Here is an 11,590-nt window from a genome sequence, read left to right on the forward strand (position 1 = left end):
CTTCGAATGTTATACCACTCATCCATCTAAACATTCTCATCTCGAGAACTTTTACATTTTTTGATATTCTTTATAGGACCACCTATAATAATACCTTAATATTGTATTTAAATATCATCCACCACTCATTCCTATTGTACAACATCCACCTTTAGTTCTAAAATAAAATTAAGGTATTGACTCCCCAAGATTTAAAATTTTCATATATTTTTCTGAAGGCTTACCAAAAAGACAATTTCTGCAAATATTCAGTAAAAGAACAAGTTAAGGAACTGTTACAACTATCCCAAAAATAAAATTAGGAGAAATTTGTGAAAATTTTAAATCAAGTTATGTGTTTTGTTGCAGAATCTCACAAGAGGTCCATGTTAATTTTTAAAATATTAGGGAGCAAAGTTTATTTCTTTTTGTCAAACTCAAATAAGTATATTTTGGTCTTGAACTTTACTATATGTATGTGTTATTTTCTTTTTTATTTTTCATAATAAAATGATGAAGCCTACTTTTTTAGCCAAAAGTTATTGTTAAATTTATAAGTTACATTAAGCTCTTTGGGTGCCTATTCAAAAAATTGCAAACAATTATGATTTCAAAATAAATTTTATTAGTATTTGATTTTATTATTCATTTTTAGGCTTTATTTCCAGCCAAAACTAACAAACCAAAAAAAAAAAAGCACCATAATTATAGCTATTGCTCATTTAATTAAATAATCAAATCATGCCTAAAAATAATTTATGAAGTTTAATACTCTATTGCTAAGATTTTTGCCCTTTACACATCACAATTGGATCAATGTCTCAAGGCAAAACTTATTTGCATTCTTAAAGGATGACCTATCTCATAATTTATATATAGATTCTCAAATATATAAGTTTTACACTCACATTTATACATTATATTGATTTTCAACAGGAGAAGAATTTTTTTTTTTTTTTAAAAACATAAATTCTATTCTTTTTCATTTGCGCACCCAAGAGTACATTATTAATAACGCACATACACACATATAAAATGATTTGATTAAAACATTTCAATAAATGACAAGAAGGTAAATAAGAGGAAAACCAACAAAAACCAAAAAATGTTTTTCTATATATTGATTTTTTAGCAGGCGAAAAATTTTTGAAAAAAATATTAAAAAAAAAAACATAGAGTAATTCTTTTATTTAGCATGACGTCACCCACCATCTGACAGAATGTTATGGGCTGTAGGAGTATGTTATAGATAGCCAACGTGGTAGTGATCCAACTATCCAAAGAAAACACACAATGGACGGCCAAGATCATACTACATTGTTTCCCAAACATGCAAACCTAGCTGCACCACATGTCCCCATTCGTATAGTGACATATGTCCAACTAATTATATTTATTTTTTTGGAAAAAAAATCTAATCAAAAAATCTTTTTCTTTTTTCATTTTCTTTTCTCTCTTGTTTTCTTTTCTTTTCCTCTTCTTCTCTCTTGCTTTCTCTAACCTCCCTCTCACCTCTGCGCATCTTTCTCTTGTTCTTTGTTTTTTTCATTTTCTAACCTCTATTTTTCTTCAATCTCCATGTAGTAACCCAAGAAAAAATATTTAAGATTAATTATTAATTAACCAATTATTTAAACATTATTAAATTGAAATAATTAAATTAAGTTATTTGATGGTTAAATATATATATGTCTAAATGTATAAGGATCAAAGTATGTGTATGTATGTATGTATATATATATATATATATATATATATATATATATATATATACACATGTAAAGAATCTTAACTTGTATAATATTGAAATTGGAAACAAAAAAAAAAAAAGTTACAGAGAGCTTCTGTGCTCTCTCAGCTTCGCTATCTCTCTCCTCCGCCTTCTCTCTCTCTCTCTCTCTCTCTCTCTCTCTCTCTCTCTCTCTCTCTCTCTCTCTCCTCAATTTCGTCAGCCAAATGAGTGTCGATTGAAAAACGAAAGATATCACTGGGTTCCATTCTCCTCCACCGATATTCCTACCGAAGTGAATTTTTCGTAGGAGCGTTGTAGGCACCACTCTTGGGGTAAGGTAAACCGACTCTCTCTCCTCAATTTTTCTTAAATCTTCAGCCTAACTAGCGATCTGTAACCATAACGTGGTTCTAGGAGCGTTTCTTTACAAGTATATCGAAACGGATTTTTGAACTGGACTTTCTAGACACCACTCCAAGGCTAGGGTAAGAATTAGGAAATTAAGCAAATTTGTAGTTTTTGGGAATTGAATTATTTATTTGATGTTTATGAGTTTAGAAAATGTGGAAAAAATGGTATTTTATTTGGGGTGGTATTGATAAACTAGGGTTCATGAATTCAAGGTTCGGGTAAGTGTCATAGGTATAATTTTGGGATCCCTGCAGGTGCAGTTTCTAGAAACCAGGTAAGGGGAGTAGATTAAGCTAGTAATTTTGTAATTCAACCGGTTAAAATGGAAATTATATGTGTGTGTGTGTGTGTGTGTGTGTGTGTGTATATATATATATATATGATTATCATATGGGTTTTGAAAAGCCAACCATTTGAACAGTGATTTTGAGCCTAGGGTTGTCTTATTAGTTATTATTTGCAAAAATTGAATGATTAAAGTAATGGATTTTGTGGATAAATTGTGGAGAAAATTTAACGTGTATTTTCAGTAAAATGATGATGACCATGGGTTGACTTATTATTTCAGACGATATAATTATGTGTATTATTCAAATCGTGTGGCATGAGTAAAGTGAATATATTGTGTTGAATTATGATATTTATGAGATGTTCAAAATACTGAAATGCGTTGAGAATATATATTGTGTGTAATTGTTTAAAATAAAGCTGAATGAGAATGTTAATTTGCAAGTTATGATTTGAGAACTCCGGTTGACCATAGTAGGCATAATACTATTGTGCATGATTTTTGAAGAGTTAGTGCACCCACATGTCTTAGAGAGAGTGTGGAAACGTGATGGTTAATTGGGCTGAGAAGGGTAGAGTCCCCCTAGAGTCTAGACCAGTATGGGAACAACCAATCTAACTTACAAACTGAAAGGTTGCTATTGATTTAACTCCGGTGAGCCGACCAAGGTTAAGTCCAGCCTACGGGTTGTACAACTCGTCATGAAGGGAAGCATGACAATGTTTATACATCTAGTAGTGACTTTTAAATGCATAATTGTAAATTTAACCAACGTATAACATGAGAACAGTGTATGTGAAAGCGGATTATGTGATGTGGAATGTGAATACAATTATGTGATATGAAATGTGGGAACAGAATATATGAAGACAGAGGATATGAAATGTGAAAACAAAGTATGTGATAAGAGAACATAGTAGAGTATATGAACACAGAGTATATGACGAGCCGAGTAATATATGAAAGATAGAGATTATAAAGAGATAAGTATTACAGAGATAACAACATATAGAGTAAAGTAATAAAATAAGTGTATTAAATATTGTAGTATTATGTGTACTTGGGGCAAGGTAAACTCCCCGCTCAAGGTCTTGCTGAGAAAGGCGAGTGCCCTTATCGATATCAAATGTAGCCATATTGGGCTGCATAGCGTACTAGGGCAGAGGGAAGCTACTTAATTATATGGGCGGGTAATCTTCCCTATCCTTGAAAACCTTCGCTGATAAATAATTGTTTGAATGTGTGTGCATACGAGACAAACTATCCACTTGAGGGTTTAGTGAGTAAGGTAAGTGCCTAGATAAGCATCAGTTGTAACCATACCCGATTGCATAAGGTATTAGAGCAGAGGGGTGCTACTTATATGGGCGGGTAATCACCCTAATCCTCGGGAAACTCTCGTTAATAAAATATGCTGCATGTGTGTGATTAGGGACAAAGAATGATTTCATAATTGTGGGTTAATTTGTAAATGATGATTATATTTTGTACACAAGCCTCATGATAACCACACACTGGTATTAATCTATTTTGTCTTACTAAATGTGTCTCACTCAATATGAATTTCATCTTTTTCAAGACCTCCGTGTGATCGAGCTTAGCGAGCTCGAGGTTGGGTTTGTTGGCATAGTATTTTTGTGAGAGGGTACAAATTTTGGTTGTATTTTTGGTTTATGCTTTTAGTTTTTATGATATATATATATATATATATATATATATATATATATATGGATACTGGATGTTAGGAAATACTATTTTAGAATGTTTATATAGTACTCTGATTATTATTAAGGATGTTTATTTATTTTTTTGCTTCGTGATTGAGGTTATGATATCAAACACAAGTGATTGGATCACATCACACCCATGCCCCACTTGGCGGGTTCGGGGCATGACATTCCCTTTTTCCAATTTATTTTCTTTTTTTTTTCATTTTTTTTCATAGATTCAAATGAAGGAAAAGGTAGAGATAGCTTCTTTAAGTTTGGATTTGAAACCCATAGGTGAGTCTATGATTTAACATGGATTCTTGGGTCCTAAGATCACTAGATTTAGGTCAATGGGTGAACGAATCTAGGTCAAGCTTGACCTGTGTGACGCCCTGATTTTCGTACAATTTTTTTTCAATAATAAACAAATAATCACTCGTCATCAACAACATCCACAAATCGGCCATGTCAACCACCAGATCACTATTCATATGACCCGACCCGCACCGAGTACCAGGCAAAAAGTTATTTTATTTATAAAACCTAACAACAAAAGTTAATACATACTTAACAACCAGAATACAATACCTAGAGTATCAATATACATACAAATATATACGCTACCATCACAACCTCAAAAACAACACAACTCTAGGGGAATTACACCTCCCCTAGTCCAAAAAACTCACCCTGTATGTTAGGATCTCAGGTTCCTATGATCATGAAGCTCTATCACCTGATCTATCCCTATTTCCTGAAAAATTTAGAAAATTTGAATGAGACACATCTCAGTAAGAAGGAATAAATTATTTATAGTGTGTGGCCATATGAGTTCAATTATAATACAATTTACTTTTCAAATTGTCATTTCATCTGAGAATACACTGATATACACATTCTCATACTCATATAGATATACAATACAAGCTTTTATAAGATTTAAAATCATTTCTCAAATTTAGTGATTTCCAACATATAATTATCCGCGAAGTTCCTAAGAATAGGGAAGATTACCTGCCCATACAGGTAGCTTCCCTCTGTCCTAACACGTTATGCAGCCGGGTATGGCCACATCTGATACCTATCAGGGCACTCACCTTACTCAATAAGCCCTCAAGCGGAGAGTTTCATTTCGCCTCAATTATTTATATTATTTACTCGCACGGTTCCATTTCTCAATTTTATCATTCTTTATTTCTTATTTTCCATTCTTTCTTTCATTTCTCATTTTAGCCAATTTTATCATTCTTTCACTTTTCGTTTCCATTTTACTTTCCGGCTCATGAGTATCCTCGGTATCAAATACCAACATTGCGTCTATAACTCATGGCCACCCTGAGGATCTTTCTATCTATGTCATGCTTTCCCCCATGGTCAAGGTTGTGCGGCCCAAAGGCTGGATCTAACCGCGGTTGGCTGACCCAGTTAGATCAAATATCATATCACATATCGCGTCTGTAGTATGAATGGCTGGCCTATAACCTTAATTTGGACTCAAGGGGCCCACAACCCTACAAAATGGCTCAGTCGACTGTCACACCACACGCTCCAAGAGTCCGTGTGGTTGCACTAACACCACTAGCAACGATACTATACTCAATATCATAACCATCCATCAGGGTTCACTACCACATACCCGCAATCATTATGCGGTATTGACATTTCATCAATCATATTCTAATATATCATAATTCAGTTCAATATAAATATTCTCATCATTTTCTGTGCACATTTCATCATCTCGTAATAATATATATCATATTTCACATATTTTCACATTTTCCCAAAATACTCATACGAGTAATTTGTATGAACTCATTTCTCATGCAAATAATTTCCACTCACATATAAATATCACATTTCATTATTTTTCACTAATCATATCAATCATTCTCATTTCAATATTTTCTCATAAAATACCCATCGTTATATTTCACATTTTTCAACACATGTCATGTTCCACATAGTTTTCATCTAATATTCATAACATATTTTTTCACACACCAAAATATCACAATTTAAAATCACCTAAAAGCCACACAATTTATCCGATATTTATATCGTAATAATTTAAAGACAAAATACCATAAGCACATTTTCACATATTAATTTAAACAGTAATTCTAAAAATACTGCTATAATTTATTCCATTTACCTGACTTACTAAGAGACTCGTTAACACCCAAATTCTACGCCCTTGGTGCCTGAAATTGAACTCCTGTAATTTGAATTTTTCCCAGATTAATTAACTCATTTCCACCAAGACAATACTCAACTAACCTTCTCTAACCTCCATATATCTCAAATTATCATTTAAACTATTATTTAACACTCCCACTTAATTTTTTGAATTTTACCCGAGGGAACCAAAATTATACCTGCAGCGCTCACTCGGACCCTAAATTTTAAAAATCCTACTTTAACCCCAGATGCTCAATATTTTAGTATTTTTAAATTAATAATAATTAATTAAAAATAAGCCTCTTAATAACCCCCCGTACCCCAAATTTGAGATTTTGCCCACGACGACCCTATGAGAATTCTGTCCCACTAGACTTGTAGAGAATCATCCCTAGATTCTCGTGGTGGTGTCTGTTCGTCGATTGGGCTTATATTTTGCAAGAAATTAAAGAAAAAGGAGAAATTAACTTACCTTAGGAGATACGTCTACGCCACTCCTATCACCGATCCGCTCTGGTAGAATTGACGGCAGCGGATAATGGAGTCCAGCGGTATCTTCCAATTTTCGATCGGGCGAAAATCCACCACTAAATCGATGAGAGGGAGAGAGAATGAGAGGGGAGAGAGAGAGAGAGAGAGAGAGAGAGAGAGAGAGAGAGAGAGAGAGAGAGAGAGAGAGAGAGAGAGAGAGAATTCTACATGCAGAATAAACAAAAGGAAACAAAAACAAAGGGAGGCTCCTTAATGCCAGCGTTAATCTCCTGAAGCTTCTACTTCAAGAGATAAGGCTTATACTTATATAATAATAATAATAATAATAATAATAATAATAATAATAATAATAATAATATATTTAATTAATATTAATAATAATATATTTTATTAATAAAAATAAAAATAAATTTTAATTATTATTTTTTTTCTTTTTTTAAATTCGATTAATTAATTAATTATTTTATGTTTTTTTTTATTTTTTTGGAATCACTCCACTACTCTTCTATATCCCTTTTTGAGGTTATTACAACCTGGGTTCTGGGTCTTTGGGTTATTTAATTGACTTGGACTCGGGTTGGATCAAGGGGTATTTAGATTTAAATTTAGACTTAGGCTTTCTAGTATGGTTATTCATGTTTTGGGACAATGCTAAATTATGTTTAGAGTTCTATTTCAAACTCAAATCCCAACTGGAATTTAAAATTCTACAATGTCAAAAATTGAAAGAGAATTAAACTAAATAATACCAAACTCAATTCCAAATATCTACCAATATATTCTTCCTTCGCTCGAACTCTCTTCAAAGTCTCCACCATCTAGCCTTTGAGTCTCCACTGCCAAATCTTCTCCAATTTCAAAAACTCAAACCCTTTCAGTGTTCAGTCTTTAATCACTCAATTTTTCCCTCACACTTTTGTATTTATTTCTCTTAAACAAAAAATTTCAACCACAGTTCCTCTCTAAATTTCCTTCTTTTATTTTTTTTTTAGTGAGCAGTTCATTCTCCCAATTGTGCCTCTTTGCCTTATGAAACTCACTATGTAACGACCCGGCTCTTTAAACGGACCTAGACTGCCATCCATCATATAGAATACTTACATCTGATAAACATATATATACAACCCACCCTGAACAGGGACATACGGGTGTAACTCATACACAGCAGTCATTGAAAAATAGCGGAAGACATAAAAATCCATCGGGATTTCTAATAGACATAAACTAGAGTTTACTAACTGTATGCTCTGATACATACATCCATACTGAAAATATAACTAGTTCTTACAATCTCCCAAAAAAGTGTTCGAAACTAATATTATTACACACATAGAGCACTTACGTGGACTAAATCAAAACAAACTTCCAAGTCCCTCCAAGAAACTAGGACCAACGTCCAGTAGTACCTGAAAACAATGGTTGTATAATGAGGTGAGACACTTCTCAGTAAGGCAGAAGATATTACAATCAGTGTGTGACCACATGTTTTTATGTCAACTTAAAACAAATACATTCAAGGAATATTTTTCAATACCGAACTGGAACAGATATATCATCATAAATACAATAAAATTACCATATTAGTTTTTAAATCATGTATATGAATATTAAGAACAACGAACAGCTTGGTATGACATATTACACCTATTTACCCCGTGGCACAGGTTGTGCACTGATACTCTGACAATGCCATGTTCGTGCAAGCACTATCAAGTATCTTATATATAGTCTGATTGCCCCCATCTGGTCCATTATTTCACCAATGGTTTCATACTCCTGCTAGCTGACTATCTACGTACCCACATTGATTCTCATGTGTGGTTGCACTGTACTCACTAGCTACGGTACCGTGCCTTATATGGCGATAGTATCTTTCAACCCCTTTTCACAGAAGTATTTTTCAACTTCTTCACAGAAGTATCTTTCAACTCCTTTTGGTAGCAAGTTGTGATTCCATTTATTATATATACAATTTATAATAAAAAATAATAACCTGTGCAATTTCAGTATTTTCACAATCTCATTAATGAGCTAAACAAACATTATTTCTTTCTTTCAAACTAAGGTATCAACCAGCACACGTAGTCTCAGCTTACCCTTTTTCACATATAAAGCTTGGTATTTAACTAGCACCTATTTTCCATAGTTTTAGATAGTATAATGGAACCTTAGTTTCTATAGTTCATAATTGTATATACCAATGCATTATAAGTCCATTAAACAACATATATCACGTTCGTTTTGTCAAAAACCACTTTAAGGAGTAATTGGTTCAAAAAGTCATTTAAATGAAAAATGAGGGTTCAAACATCTCCTACTAGTAGTTTAAAGCAACTAGGTAAGTTTTTAAAACGTTTGGAGAACATATGCAAATTTCCTAAATTTACCAAAACCATAAAAATAATTAAACCAACACTTTTACCCGGTAGAATTTTGCAAACAAACAATCATAACGTACATAATAGTATAAACTACAGTTTTACCGGTTTACTTTTCAAAATAAACTGATGTAAACAAATCCCCTTACCTGAACCTGAAACCGAAGAACAATACTTCAATATAATTTTCTATACTACTGATCTACCGAACTGAAACCAAATTCAGACCCTTACCTCAATTTTAGGAAAAATTCTGATGTAAGAACCCGACCCATGATATGTGGATTTAAAAAGTAAAATAAGGACAAAAGGGTAATTAAGTAGGCTTCGTTGACAAAGCCTACTTAATTACCCTTTTGTCCTTATTTTACTTGTTTCGTCGACGAAGGCCCTCACACCCCTCGTCAAGGAATTTCAGAGGCTCGTCCACAAGGAGAAGGCGCAAGGTTCAGTAAAATTGGAAATATCAGGCTCGTCAATGAAACCACCGTCTCGTTGACGAGATTACTGGTGAACTCGTCGATGAGGGCGTCATCTTGTTGACAAATCCACCCAAGTCAAAGGCCTTACAAATATCATTTTGGTTTGCTTCTTGGCTAAGAATTGGATATTCTCTCTCTCTATAGAATTCGGAGCCCTCTTTTTCTCTCTCTTCGATTTCTTCGCCATTCGTCCCCTGATTTGTAAATTCGATGTTACAACGTAGATCAGGGTTAGATTCTCTTTGAGAATAATGGTTCAGAATCTCGTTTTGGAGATTTTCAGGTTTCGGCGTAAAATCAAGGTAAGGCTTAGTTTTCGTTTCTATTTTAGAATATGTGTAGTAGTAGAAATTGTAAGAAAGTATTGTTCTTGGTTGTATAGGTTTTGGAGTCTCAGTTCATAGTTTTAAGGATTGTAGAGTTCGTAGTTGGCTTTCGGGTTAAGGTAAGGGGATTATGTTTATATCAATTTATTTTTGAAATCAGTAAGCATGTAGGCTACGATCATATACATGTTTTGGCTGCTTATTTGGAAAAATCTATCAGGTGAAAATACGAGATTTTCAAGTTATAGTTTTTGGGAAAATTGGGGGGTTTTCGGGTATCATCTCTGCTTTGTTTGGAAAATCATTCATTTTATTTAAAATATATTATTGAGTTAACCATAATCCATAATTGTATAAACTGTACTCTTGAACTGAGAAACGATATGATTTGTGTATACCAAATAAGTGTGGAATGTATGGTTGTATGTAATTGTTCCAGGTATTTTGTAAAAAAGCTAGTGGCGGCTAATTATTGTACGCTGATATGTATAGGAGTGTGAGCTCCAAAATAATTCCAGGTTTTTTGAAATCAGCTAGTGGCGGCTAATTACCGTACACTGAAACAGTTATGTGGCGTCTAATTACCATACGCTGCGCCATGTATCGGTTCATTACCGTGGGTGAGAGTGTCTAGCTCTATATTCGAGGGTGTGAAATATCACCTGTGTGTTCTGGTTGGTCACCGATGGGTGTGAGCTACACTGTATTTGCGACATATCGCTGTGCGGCTTCGGTTATCACAAGGCATTACTCGCTAAGTGCTATAACAATGATCGTATATTTGTGTATCGTATGTACTGGAATGGTGTTTTGAAAATACTGGAACTGTATGGAAATGTTTCAAACTGTATCATATTGTATAGTGTTATGATTTACGTAAAATGACACTGGTATGCCACACATATGTTTTCTTCCTTACTAAGAGGTGTCTCACCCCAAATGTATATACAAATGTTTTCAAGTCCTTCGGGTAGTCGAAGCTAGCATCCTAGCATCCGGAAGCGAGGGGTGTCGTTTAGCTGCTTCTAGTGTCTGATTAGGTACGAGTTTTGTAACCGGGTTGTCGTGATGGAATTTGTGGACACTCGAAGTATGTTTTTTGTAATTATGGGAACTCATATCCTAATGTTGCATAAACTCTACTATGGTACTGTATGTGTATAGAAAGACCGTATTCTGCTGCATATTCGATGAGTATGGATTTGTATGTGTATGTTGTAGGGTATCCGTATACCCCATAGGGTCGAACCCTTTCACAGTGTTGTATCATGTATGTTTAAATGGATATAGAGATAGGTTAGGTTACTTTACTCACACTTGGGACCCATCCGCGGGTTCGGGGTATGATAGCTTGGTATCGGAGCTAACCAGGTTGTTAGGTCTTGTAGACTTGGTTAGGTGTATTTACGTTTACGTACTAGAGTATAAGATGTAGGGAATGGGTAGAGTAGGTCGAGGTATGTTTTGTTACTAGACAGGGACTCGTTGGCGGTGTTTTGTGTTCTTCTTAGAATAACGATTTCAGAAAGATCACGACAAACCATTGATGGATTTGTGTCGGTGTGATAGGACAGGCCTAGACCTGTGAGAGTAGCAGTTGACATAATTAGC

The sequence above is a fragment of the Malania oleifera genome, chromosome 1, assembly GCF_029873635.1.
Source record: "Malania oleifera isolate guangnan ecotype guangnan chromosome 1, ASM2987363v1, whole genome shotgun sequence".
Classification (NCBI taxonomy): domain Eukaryota; kingdom Viridiplantae; phylum Streptophyta; class Magnoliopsida; order Santalales; family Ximeniaceae; genus Malania; species Malania oleifera.